At 39.9% G+C, this 12,378-nt stretch overlaps 1 protein-coding gene across 1 annotated transcript in view; it reads left to right on the top strand.

The window, feature by feature from the left end:
* LOC120717279 (zinc finger protein 708-like) overlaps positions 1-12,378 on the top strand; it is a 274,392-nt gene that overhangs the window by 204,003 nt on the left and 58,011 nt on the right. The window lies entirely within an intron of this gene.

Here is a 12,378-nt window from a genome sequence, read left to right as displayed (position 1 = left end):
ATGCCACTGTATCGATACAATGTCTAGAGCAACCTCAACCTCCAAGCAGTTGTAGCTACCTCCATGGCCATATAATACTCGGCAACAGTAGACAACCTGTAGTTGCCAAAACAGTTAGCAATTTGTAGCAGTGCTGCACACCGAAGGCAACCACAGAGTCAGGGAAACTGATGGAACTGTTTATGTTAGAACAATCACACACAAGATTTAGACTTAGAGATTTTGTGAGGCATACAGCAACATGCGCCAAACCCAGAAAAACATCTCTGGAGTAAAAAAAAGTGCAATTTGAAATGTTTAGGACCTACTTAGCAGAAAGCTAGTGCATCTTACCTAAGAGTGTATATAAATATGCAATTTTGAGCAATTCTCCTACATGACTCTCAACAGGAGGGATGCATCTATGATAAACAACACATTTAACACCTATGGATTTATTAACTACTAAAAAAATGTGCTAGATGTGAAATGTACATAAAGAACAACCCTCAGAGTCAGGACAGACCCAAAAGGGGAAAGATACCCCGATCAAAAGAACCGTTCAAACATTTAAACATGGATTTCTGTAAAAAGTACACATAAATGGGGGTCTATTTATGAATCAGGTCATCTAACACCTAACAAAACATCTGGGAATAAATGTGAAACGCAGCTGTTCTTACAACCTACAATCAGCAGGCGTAGTAGAAAGACACAATGGCACTTTAAAATCCAAGTATAGGACGAAATCATTTGGAGACAGGAAGGAACTGGTTTGAGTGCCTACTTTTACATGAGAATAACTACATTTGAGATTGTGTATAGTTGACCATATAGACTACCTGAACTAAACTGAGACCATTCTCTAGGGATGGCGAGGATGAAGAAGCAAATTTAGTCCAGTTTAAAAAAAGATGTAGTTAAAGATATCTGTAATTATCTCATGTAATCCCCCTACAGGACCTAGGGGACTCCACTAATCCAGTGAAGCCTGAAGATTGGGTAAGCATCAAGGCCATAAAAAGCAAGACATGGTCGAGCCCCAGGTGGTAGGGACCGTATCAGGTATTGCTAAAAACAAACAACAAAACAACAGCAAAAAAAGACAAAACCCAAAGCAGTTGAAGTTGCTGAAAGGAAAACCTGGATACACTTATCCCTGTGTAACCTGCAACAAACCTTAATCCACAGGAAAAAGAGTACATTTAGGAATCAGGGAGCGTTACCTCCAAACAGGGAGGATCTGAAAGTCTGGCTATAGTCTGACTTAAATTATACATACCATGGTGGTGCCATAGTATGTATCACTAACAGAATTTATTTCCCCTGTGTAGGGAGCACGCACTGGCTGTCCAATTGTGGGACAAACAGTATCCCACATTCTTTATTTTTATTTCACAAACACTTCTTATAATGACATTTTGGTGATATTAGCTCTTTATACAGTTAAGTTACAGTGGGATACAAATAATATCAGGCTGATCCTGCCACAATTTGTTTCCCTGGTTCAAATCACGGAAGAACAGTATCCCACAGTTGTTTTTGTTTTTAAACCCATTTTGCACAGATGTTTTTTGAAAAATGTATTGATAGCAGTGTTGAATATTATTACACAGTAAAACAAACAAACAAACAACTATACATGAAATAACTACACCATAAAGATGGTTTGTTTAGTGGTTTATTTTATTGCAACCTGTAATTTATTTTAGTTAACTTTTGTTTCATTGTTTACAAAAGGTCTGAGGTGTAAAATAAACTGCAATGGAGTTTGAAAAATGTGATGTGTATGTCAGGGGAGGAGCACAAAGATTTTCTTGTAAAACAAAGGGGGGGTCTATAGGTAAAAGACCTTCCACACAACTCACAGTTGTACGCTTTAACTCCACTGTTGAAGAGTTGGTGTGTTTTTAAGCTCCCAGACTGGGTAAAATCCTTCCCACACTCATCACAGCTGCATTTTTTTCTTTTCTCTCTCAACTGAGGAAGCTTCGCCCCAGAAAGGCAGCAGGCCCAGACAAGGTGTGTCCTAGGATGCTTAAGGCGTGTGCTGCTGAACTTGGGGAGCCGCTACAACGAGTCTTCAACCTCAGTCTGCGACTGGGGAGAGTGCCCGCCCTATGGAAGACATCCTGCATCGTCCCGGTCCCTAAAAGGAACCGGCCCAATGAGCTGAATGACTTCCGACCGGTGGCACTGACGTCACATCTTATGAAGACTCTAGAGCGGCTCTTCCTCAACCTCCTCCGACCACAGGTACAACATGCCCAGGACCCACTACAGTTTGCATACAAGGCAGATGTCGGAGTGGAGGATGCCATCCTGTACCTCCTACACAGAGCCCACTCACACCTGGATGGGGGAAAAGGCACGGTCAGGATCCTGTTTCTTGACTTTTCCAGTGCCTTTAATACCATCCGGCCCTGTATGCTTCAGGAGAAACTGAACAGGATGGAGGTGGACCCCTGCCTGGTGGCTTGGATCTCCGACTACCTCACCGACAGACCACAGTACGTCAGGCTGAAGGACATCACGTCTGACACTGTGGTCAGCAGCACAGGAGCACCACAGGGAACTGTGCTGTCCCCTCTTCTCTTCACCCTGTACACCTCTGACTTCTGCTACAACTCTGAATTATGCCACATTCAGAAGTTTGCAGACGACACAGCCATCATGGGGTGTATCTGGGATGATCAGGAAGAGGAGTACAGAAGTCTGGTGAGGAACTTTGTCGCATGGAGTCACACAAACCACCTGCAACTCAACACCTCAAAGACCAAGGAACTGGTTGTGGACTTCGGGAGGTCCAGAGAAGGTCCACTGCCGGTTCAGATAGAGGGGGAGGAGGTGGAGGTGGTCAACAAGTACAAGTACCTCGGGCTGTGGGTGGACAATAAACTGGACTGGTCATGCAACACAGAGCACCTGTATAAAAAAGGCCAAAGCCGACTGTACTTCCTCAGGAGGCTGAGGTCTTTTAACATCTGCAGGAAGCTCCTGAGGATGTTTTACCAGTCGGTGGTTGCTGGAGTACTTTTCTATGCTGTGGTGTGCTGGGGGAGCAGCACAGCAAAGAAGGACTCATCCAGGCTGGAGAAACTGATCAGGAAGGCTAGCTCTGTGGTCGGCATGAAGCTGGACACTCTGGTGACAGTGGCAGAGAAAAGGACATTAAAGAAACTGCTGGACATTATGGACAATGCTGGGCATCCTCTGCACACGGCCATAAACAACCAGAAGAGTCTGTTCAGTGACAGGTTGCTTCTCCCCAAGACAAGAACTAACAGACTTAAAAACTCCTTTGTCCCACACGCCATCAGACTGTTTAACTCCTCTCTGGAGGGGAGAGGGAGGGGAGACAGGAGGACAAAGGAGGGGGGAACAACTAAGCTGTAGTGCCTCTTCACCTCACTGTGCAATACCTTTTGTAAATAGTCAACAGTGCAATAGACCTCAATACTTGAAATGTGCAATTCACTTGTATTTTTATTTTTTATTCCTATTTATTCTATTTATCCCCTTTGTATATTTTATTTATATTTGTCTCTGTATATATATATATATATATATATATATATATATATATATATATATATATATATATATATATATATATATATATATATATGTTTGTGTGTGTGTGTGTGTGTGTGTGTATATATATATATATATATACATAACAATTCTGTAACTGTAACTTCGGTCGTTGCTGTGCTTTTTTTGGAAGTCGAATTTCCCAGAGGAACCCACCCGAGGGATTAATAAAGTTCTATCTTATCTTATCTTAAAATTCTGCTTAAAAGAGGTTTCTGCTGAAAACACCTGAAAAAGTTGCGATTTGTGCTGAAAAGGGGTGAAAAAACTCACAATTCTGCTGAAAAGGGGTGAAGGAAAAGGTGTTGGGGTGTTGATAAGAGTTAAATAAGTTGAATTGATAACTGAAAAGATTGTTGTCTTAAGCGGGATATGAACCCGGGCCTCCCAGTCTGAGAACGGCTGCTCATCTCACTGAGCTAAAACACAGCTCATCCCGGCAAGCAAAATCAGTCACCCCATGGATAATGTAGAAGAAATGGGCAAAAAATATTGCATAAAAACTCAATATCTCAAAAAGTATAGGAGTGCGGAGCACCAAAAGTCATAGCAGAAAAGAGCAGAAAGAGCAGAATTTAAGATTCGAACGGTGTAAATAGCACAAAAACTGAGGGAGTAGTTAAGTGGCGAAATACGTACCGAAGCAACCAGAATAATAAAGAGAAACAGGAACTCAATAGTGTGGATGCCTTTGAAGCATCCACACAATAAGAGTAATACTAAAACTAATTAGCTGCCGCCATTGTTGGAAACTGAGCTGGGCTGCGCTATGAATTCTGCGACACAGCTTCTACTTCTTCGGGGTTTAACGGCAGTTGGGATCCTTGTACATGCAGTGCTGCCATCTTCTGTTTCAGTCCGTCCTTACACTCTTAATCCCCTACTTATTCCTGCGTCTTTTGGGATCTTTCAAAAGTTCAAACAACGCGTCGACTATTAACGACACGCAGTGAAATTATCTGAGAAGGTGTATTAAAAAAATAAAATGGCCGGGCCAGCTGTGCACATTGCAAATTAGCTCGCGTAGACACATTAGTTGTGCTGCTTCTTAATGACGGTATCTTAGCTAACAACCCCAACTACCAGATTCAACTTGCAATTGGCTAAATATAACTTAGCCTACCATTAGCACCACGGAAATACAGGGATACATCTGAAGACTCGAGACAGAATTCACAATGTGTTTTCAAGCCTTTTAAGCATATGGACCAATGCTTTCTTTTCTGATGAAACCAGAAAGCTTTAATGAGCAGCTGGATTTGTCTCGCATTAACTCAGACATCGAAATGCAGCTGATTGAACTGAAAAACTCGACTCTGTGGGGGTCAAAGTTTGCAGAACTATGGACGCAGCTGGAATCCACAGCTGTGCGTGTTCATGGAGTGTGCATTTTCACCTGCTGGACGTCACAAGTTTAACTGTCTTCAGAACATTGCAGAGGCTTTATTGACAGCATTTGGCTCTACATATCTGTGTGAGCAGGTTTTCTCTCACATGAGTGTCCTCAGGTAGCCGTCTGAATGCTGGACACTCAGAGACCTGTAAGTTGTAACAGCCGCAGTTTTCTTTGTGAGCATTTATTACACAGCGTGCTGCGGGGAAAAGCCTGTTCGAATGTTAGGGCTGCTACAAACTATTATTTTGATAATCGACTAGTCACCGATTATTTTTGCAATTAGTCGACTAATCAGATCATCATCCATTGGACGTACAACGTACAGCTTATTGCATCTAAAATATAACAGGACGCCTGAGTATATTCTCGAGCATCTCACACTTCTGATAATCAGTTGTCTGCTTGACGTTTATTCAGCCGTGTTAAAACTATAACTTGTGACTAGTCACGATTACGTCGACTATCAAAACCGTCAACAACTAATTTAATAGTCGACGCGTCGTTTGAAGCTTTGTAAGATCCCAAAAGACGCAGGAATAAGTAGCAGGATTTAAGAGTGTAATAACGGACTGAAACAGAAGATGGCAGCACTGCATGTAAAAGGATGCCAGCTGCCGTTAAACCCCGAAGAAGAAGCTGTGTCGCAGAATTCATAGCGCAGCCCAGCTCAGTTTCCAACAATGGCGGCAGCTAGTTTTTTAATATTACTCTTATTATTCTTTCTGCCATATCGCGCCATCGGCCCCTCTGGCCAACACCAGTAGGCGGTAGGGTGAAGTGTCTCACCCAAGGTCGTTGTGTCCTTGGGCACAGGACAGAGAGCCCGGGAATCGAACCGGCGACATTCCGGTTACAGATACGCTTCCCAATCCCCTGAGCCCCAAAAAGCAGACAACTGAATATACTCCGGTGTCCTGTTATATTTTAGATAGCAAGGAACAGACGGCTGAGTTTAGTAAAATTCACTGAAACAACCTGCAAATTTCATTTAAATTCAATACACTATCATCTTGTCTTTATTTTTAGTTAGCACATATCTTAAACACTTAAAGCTGTAAGCTAATGATAGTTATATTAGACAGATGCTGCTGGTGCAATAAGCTGTATGTTGTACGTCCAATGGATGCATGATCTGATTAGTCGACTAATCGCAAAAATAATCGGTGACTAGTCAACTATCAAAATAATTGTTTGCGGCAGCCTAATAAACATATATAAGTGAAACTATGTGTGTTTTTTTAACATGAGTAATTAGTTTTGTGCATTATTTTATATTGTTGTTAATAATAATTTAATTAAAGCAACAAAACAACATGAAGAGCTGGTTGGGAGCCAAAAGAGCTGGATCTTTGTAGTGAGTCAAGCTGAAAGAGCCGGTTCTCTAAAAAGAGTCGGAATTCCCATCACTAGTAGGTGCGCAAATACTTTTCAACCGTGGATGTAGTGACCGCGGTAATGAGGCTGTAGAGGTTTGGTGCATGCAGAAAAAAATACTGCAGGGCTGCTGAAAAGACTTTTCTGCTCCAACTTTCTGCCAGCGAACGCTCAACTTCTCCCAGCATGCTGAGCTAATGGTTAGTTGGTGTTTTTCTCCAAACACTCTCTCACTCTTCTCTCAACGTGTTCACAATAAACTGTGAACAGACAGCGAGGAGAGCAGCAGAAGACCTCATTCAGGAGCTAAACTCAACATGAACTGAACTCACAGTAAAGTTAGCTCGGTGCTTACCTTTAGATGAGCCCACAAACCGAGAGAAACTCCGCGATGAAGCTGGAACTCTTTCCAAACACAGGAAACAGATCAGGGAGCAGAGACCCACGTGGTTCACGCTGATCTCAGCTACGATCCAGGAGACAAGGGTGGGCAGATCGATGCAGATATCGATCCAAACGTTGGTAGTGGTTTATGATCGATACTTTAGTTCGTTTCTCTCCTCTAAGTTCACTACTTTACTCCCGTTTTATGAAAAAGCAGCTCTCTCTGCTGGACTCCTCTCTTGCACACTTGCTTTGCTCCGCCCCATTTTCTGCTCTGCTGTGATTCGTTGCTGTGCGGTCACGTGACTCAGAAGCTACATTTGGGGGGTGTCCAAATTCATGAGCCGCGTCCTCTTTTTTCTTTTTTTTTTTTAAAATAAACTTTATTAAGAAACAGTATACAGAACATGTATACAACCAGAACAAAATTAACATATGCCAGAGGGTGTGATACAAAGAATTACAAACATTCAAATAATTTGTAATTACTACAAATAGTAATAGTTTTCATAGCCTTTTTGTTGAGTGATCCACTAATCAATTTTATGTAACATAAAACATCATTAAAGTAATGTTTAAAATTAGGTTTTTTGTTACTGTATTTGCATTTGTGAAAATAAAATTTAGCTAAGATAACTAACAAGTTTATTATAAAGTAAACATCTTCTTTTTTTTGCCTTCGAAAGAAACAAAATACAAGATTTTCCCATTTCACAGTAAAGTCTTTATAGAGATGTCCAGCAATGAATCTACTGAAGTCTTTCCAAAATGTTCTAGCGTATGAACAGATCCAGAAAAGGTGTTGCACAGTCTCAGGATGGCTTCCACAAAATCCACAGTTCACATTTATGTCCCTTTTGAACTTTGTCACGTAATGATTAGCAGGATAAAATTTATGCAGTATTTTAAATGAGACTTCCTTCACTTTATTCGTTACCAGATACTTGTTAGGAATTGTCCATACTCTTTTCCAGTTAATGTCACTGACAAAGAAATTCCAATAAGAGACCACATGTGGAATAGTTAGAGATTCTGTCTGGAACAAAGCACGGATATTCTTATTACTTTTACTACGGTTTGTTAGAAAGATTCTTCCTATGTGCGAATCTAAAGGGTTGGGGAGAGAAACAGATGATATGCAAGGTTGAATACCTTTAAAAAGCATTATAATACCCGTAGGTATTGCATCAAAAAATATGGCATATTCTTTGGGTGTGGCTGGAAATTTATAGGTGTTTAAGAATTCTGAATAGGACATAAGCTGCCCATTAGGATTAAACAGCTGATTCACTAAAACAATCCGTTTCTCAACCCACCTAGAAAAAAAAAAGATTTATTTTTATACACTATGTTCCTATTATTCCAAATTGAATACGTATGGGGTGTAAAGTTGTGTTTATATATAAGGGACCAAGCTAATAGAACTTGTTTGTGAAACATCGAAAGGTTTTCTGGAAGCTTATCTATATTATAATCACAACCTAAGATAACTTAGACCACCAAACTTCCAAATGGATACCGGATTTTTAAGAAAATGTTTAGCCCAATTAATCTTAAATGTATTGTTTAGAGTAGTAAAATCCAAAACATTGAGACCACCGTGTTCATAGTCATTCATCAATACACTTTTTCTGATGTAATGTAATGTGTCCCGTTTTTCCAGAGCAAGTTGAAGAGCATTCGGTCGATATCCTTACAAGTTTTGCCGTCCACATGCAGAGAAATTGCTGCATAAGTCAGTCGACACAGACCTTCTGCTTTTGAGAGCAATACCCTTCCTCTTAAACTTAAATCTCTCTGCAACCATTGATTTAATTTGGTTTGAGATTTTTTAATAATTGGGGGACAATTTAGTAAAATTCTGTCTTTTGGATCTTTGCAGATAATCAGACCTAAATATGTTGCTTCATTTTTAACTGTTATATTACAAATACTCTGAACATTACACTCTTTGACAGGCAATAATTGACATTTATTTAAGTTTAGGACCAATCCAGACCCTTTTGAGAAATCCTCTATTACGTGTAAAGCAATTGGCACTTGGCTGGCATTTTTAAGAAAAATTGTGGTATCAGGCTATGACAGCGTTGATGGAGTTTTTAAATTGTGTTGATCGGCCACGTAAAACCAGAGTTATGTTAAAAATATATGAAATATTTGGTTTTCTTCCTGAATACTATCATTGTTTATATTTACTGTGGGAAGAAACGGTAAAAACTGTGTTTCATAAGGAAAATGCCATAAAGCACTTTCCACCTGTGAGCGAAGACAAAACCAAAAAACCCCACCCTTTCCTAATGGTCAAAAAATGTACCATGTCGACCAATCAAAAGATTCCAGATAGCAAGACGACATTGAATCGATGTTGATTTTTCATCCAATCCGTCGTTATGGTCAGGGTTGAAATGTCACTGTTGTAACAACATTGAAATACTGTGGTAAACCCATGGTCTTACTATAGGGACGTTGAAATGATGTTGATTTACCGTTGTTTTTTTGTCATTGATATTTGATCTATTTGTAGTCGACCAGGTGACAACAACAATGTCGAGAAAACGTCTATTTATAGTTGACCATCATTCCACGCCGGACACCATCAAAAAGCCATTGATTTCTAGTAGTGCATTAAATTGCATTGCAACTGAGCGGGTATAAAGTACCGGAGAAAGTGGATTTATTGTTCTTTTGTTATCAATGACTTTGGTCTAGTTCACCAGCTTTGAAAAATCGTGTCGACCTGCAATTTATGTATAGTTGAGCGGGAAATTAAAGCAGCGATCACTTGGACTATTCCGCAGCCCCCCTCTCACAGTGGTACATCCCTCCAGGTAACCATTGTCTTGTACAGTAGAGCGGGACATTAGATTTACTCTCAGCGGAATTGACCGGAGAAGGCATCAGTTCATGCACTGCACTGGCCTGCACCACGATTAGTATAAGGTAAGAATGAATGAATTTTCTTCTATTTGTTATTTCCACAGTTGCATTTGAATAACAGTAAAAAACTCGTTAATGTACAGTTTCTGACAAAATGTGGGAGCCCGAAATTGTGTCCACTTTTCATCTTACAACTCAGCTGGAGTTTCATACTTTTCTGTTATATTCTGTTACAAAGCTAGCCTAACGCTTCGAGGGTTCCTCGAGGGACTTTGTTACTTTTGATGATTGGAGAGCACCCGCTTCAATTCGCACACGAAAACTTTAGACTCAGTTCGAATGCTCACGCGGCATGTCCACGTGACTTACGTTGCACATTCACCTTTACGTTGCACACTCACAGAGGCGGAGCCAGACATTTGAAACACCCGGGGCTTAGCCCAAAAGGGTAGTATGCATGTGGGATGTGGGATTTTTTTTTCCCTTGGGGGGGGGGGGGTAGAAATGACTGAAAGATTAATTGGCTCTGTTTTGAGTTTTGTTCAAAAAAGAATGACTTCATATAGGGAAAAATATATATCACATGTGCACACCTTAAACTAGTTTTTTAATTAAGCAGCAAGGCAGAACAAAGTCAGGGTTGTATCAAGACACGAGGACTAAACCCCAATTCAACCAGACCCAGAACTGATCCAGAATTAAAACAGGACTACAACAGTTCAAAATCAGGACTACTTAGGACTTAACCAAGACAGAACCAGAATCAGAACTAGATGATAGTAGCACTAAAAATCATCATAGACCTGCACTACATTTATTTTTTAATTTTACCAAAGTACAATATTTAGATTCAGAAAAGTTTATATAATTATTCAGCCTTGTTGTGCAAACAAGCCTGCATAACTTAATAAATATAGAATTTGAAAAATAACAAACCTAAAAAGAAACACTAGGTACGAGATACATGAGGACCTATGATACAGTGATACTTTTGGCAAACAACCATTTGACTAACATGTGTGTCTCACCTGCTCTTGTTCCCTCTCTGTTCCTCTCTCTCTTTGTGCTGACAATCATCAAATATACAGTTGAAACCACATATTTACAAACTCTTCAGATAAAAACACAAACACTTTTTTAATTGTAACATCAAATCAGACTAAATGTTTATTTTTTTTAGATTGATAAATATAAAAAACATATTTGTTAACTTTAAGAGTAAAGAGAGAAACTATCTGTATTTCTTAATTGCAAATGGCACCAAATTGTATTCAAAATTGAGCCACACTTATGGAGCTCCACAATTCTTTTTCTGGTGTTTTGGTTGACATCTCTTGATGTTCCCATGTCACAGAAACAGGCTCTGTGTTTTGCCTTATATGCATCCACAGCTGTGCCACCAATTTACTCACATGGACTCTACTAACCTATCAGAAGCTTCTTCAGCTCAGAATGGAATCGTCTGCAGTTTTCTTATTAATTAACAATAAACTTAGTGTATATGTACTCCTAAATTTGATGAAAGTGATAAAAAACAGAAAGCTCTGTCTCTCTTTATTCTGACATTCAACTAATTCAAAATATATTTCAATATTTATCTAAAACAAAAGTTTACTCTAAATTGATGTTGTACAGTAAAAATGTTTTCTCCCTAAAGTGTATGTAAATATCTGGTTACAAATGTGAATATCCTGCTGTGTACTGAAATCCCTCGTTTTGCATAGAAATATACTGAACAACATACAAAGCATAATATATAAAATAACATTTACCTGAGTTTTTTCTTTGAAAGAAGCCTCTAATGTCCATTCTTATATTTCAGTACATAACTGAAACCGATTTAGTCGGGGAGGGTAAGAACTGAAAATATGAAATAAACACACGTAAGCTAAGACTCTCTAAAAAAATAACATTTGTTCGGCTTTTCATTTCGCCATTTGTTGATTCACTTGAAGAGCAAGTAACGTAATATTGGTCAAGTGATCAGTTTGATATCAATCTTTCGTGATGCACCGTCATATTTACATTATTTGTACGGTACGAATGATTTGCTTTGGTACCTGGTCAAACTTAAGCTCTCCTTAGTATGGCTGGCTCCGTCTCTACAACAGCGCACTGACGGGCAGCAGCTGCCCCGCCCCCTCGCTCAGTCGCTTAGTGTCTGAGCTCGGATCATACCAATATCAGGGGGGATTCACGCACAGTCGTAAATTCCCACAGTGTGCACTATGTGCTTCGAATATTGTGTGTACTTTTTGTTTTATACAGTTGTCAGCCAGGCATCTAACTATGAAAAAATTACACTCCAAAATACCCCGGGCTTCTGACAAAACAACCCGGGCTGAAGCCCAGTAAGCCACCCCCACGCTCCGCCCCTGCACACTCACCTAACTTTACGTTGCACGCGTACATGACTTTCGTTTGTGCCTTGAATAATGAATAAGGCTACGTCCACACATACCAGAGTATTTTTGAAAACGCAGATTTTTCTATGCGTTTACACCTTTCGTCCACACGTAAACCTCGTTTTCGTTCGCTGAAAACGGAGATTTTAAAAACGCCTGCCAGGGTGGATATTTTCGAAAACTCAAGTTTTTGCATTTACGTGTGGATGAGGAAAACTGAGAAAACGCAGCGTCAAAGGTGTGCGCCTATTTTGACGTCACACTGTGCATGTTTTTCTTTCGGTGCAATGAATTTCTACAATGGCGGACTTAGACAAACTTATACTTGAATGCAGAATGTTAAGCCATCACTTATGGATATATTAGGTT

This window comes from Simochromis diagramma, unplaced genomic scaffold (genome assembly GCF_900408965.1).
Source record: "Simochromis diagramma unplaced genomic scaffold, fSimDia1.1 OVJJ01000097.1, whole genome shotgun sequence".
Taxonomy (NCBI): domain Eukaryota; kingdom Metazoa; phylum Chordata; class Actinopteri; order Cichliformes; family Cichlidae; genus Simochromis; species Simochromis diagramma.
This window is presented reverse-complemented; position numbering and strand designations above follow the sequence as displayed.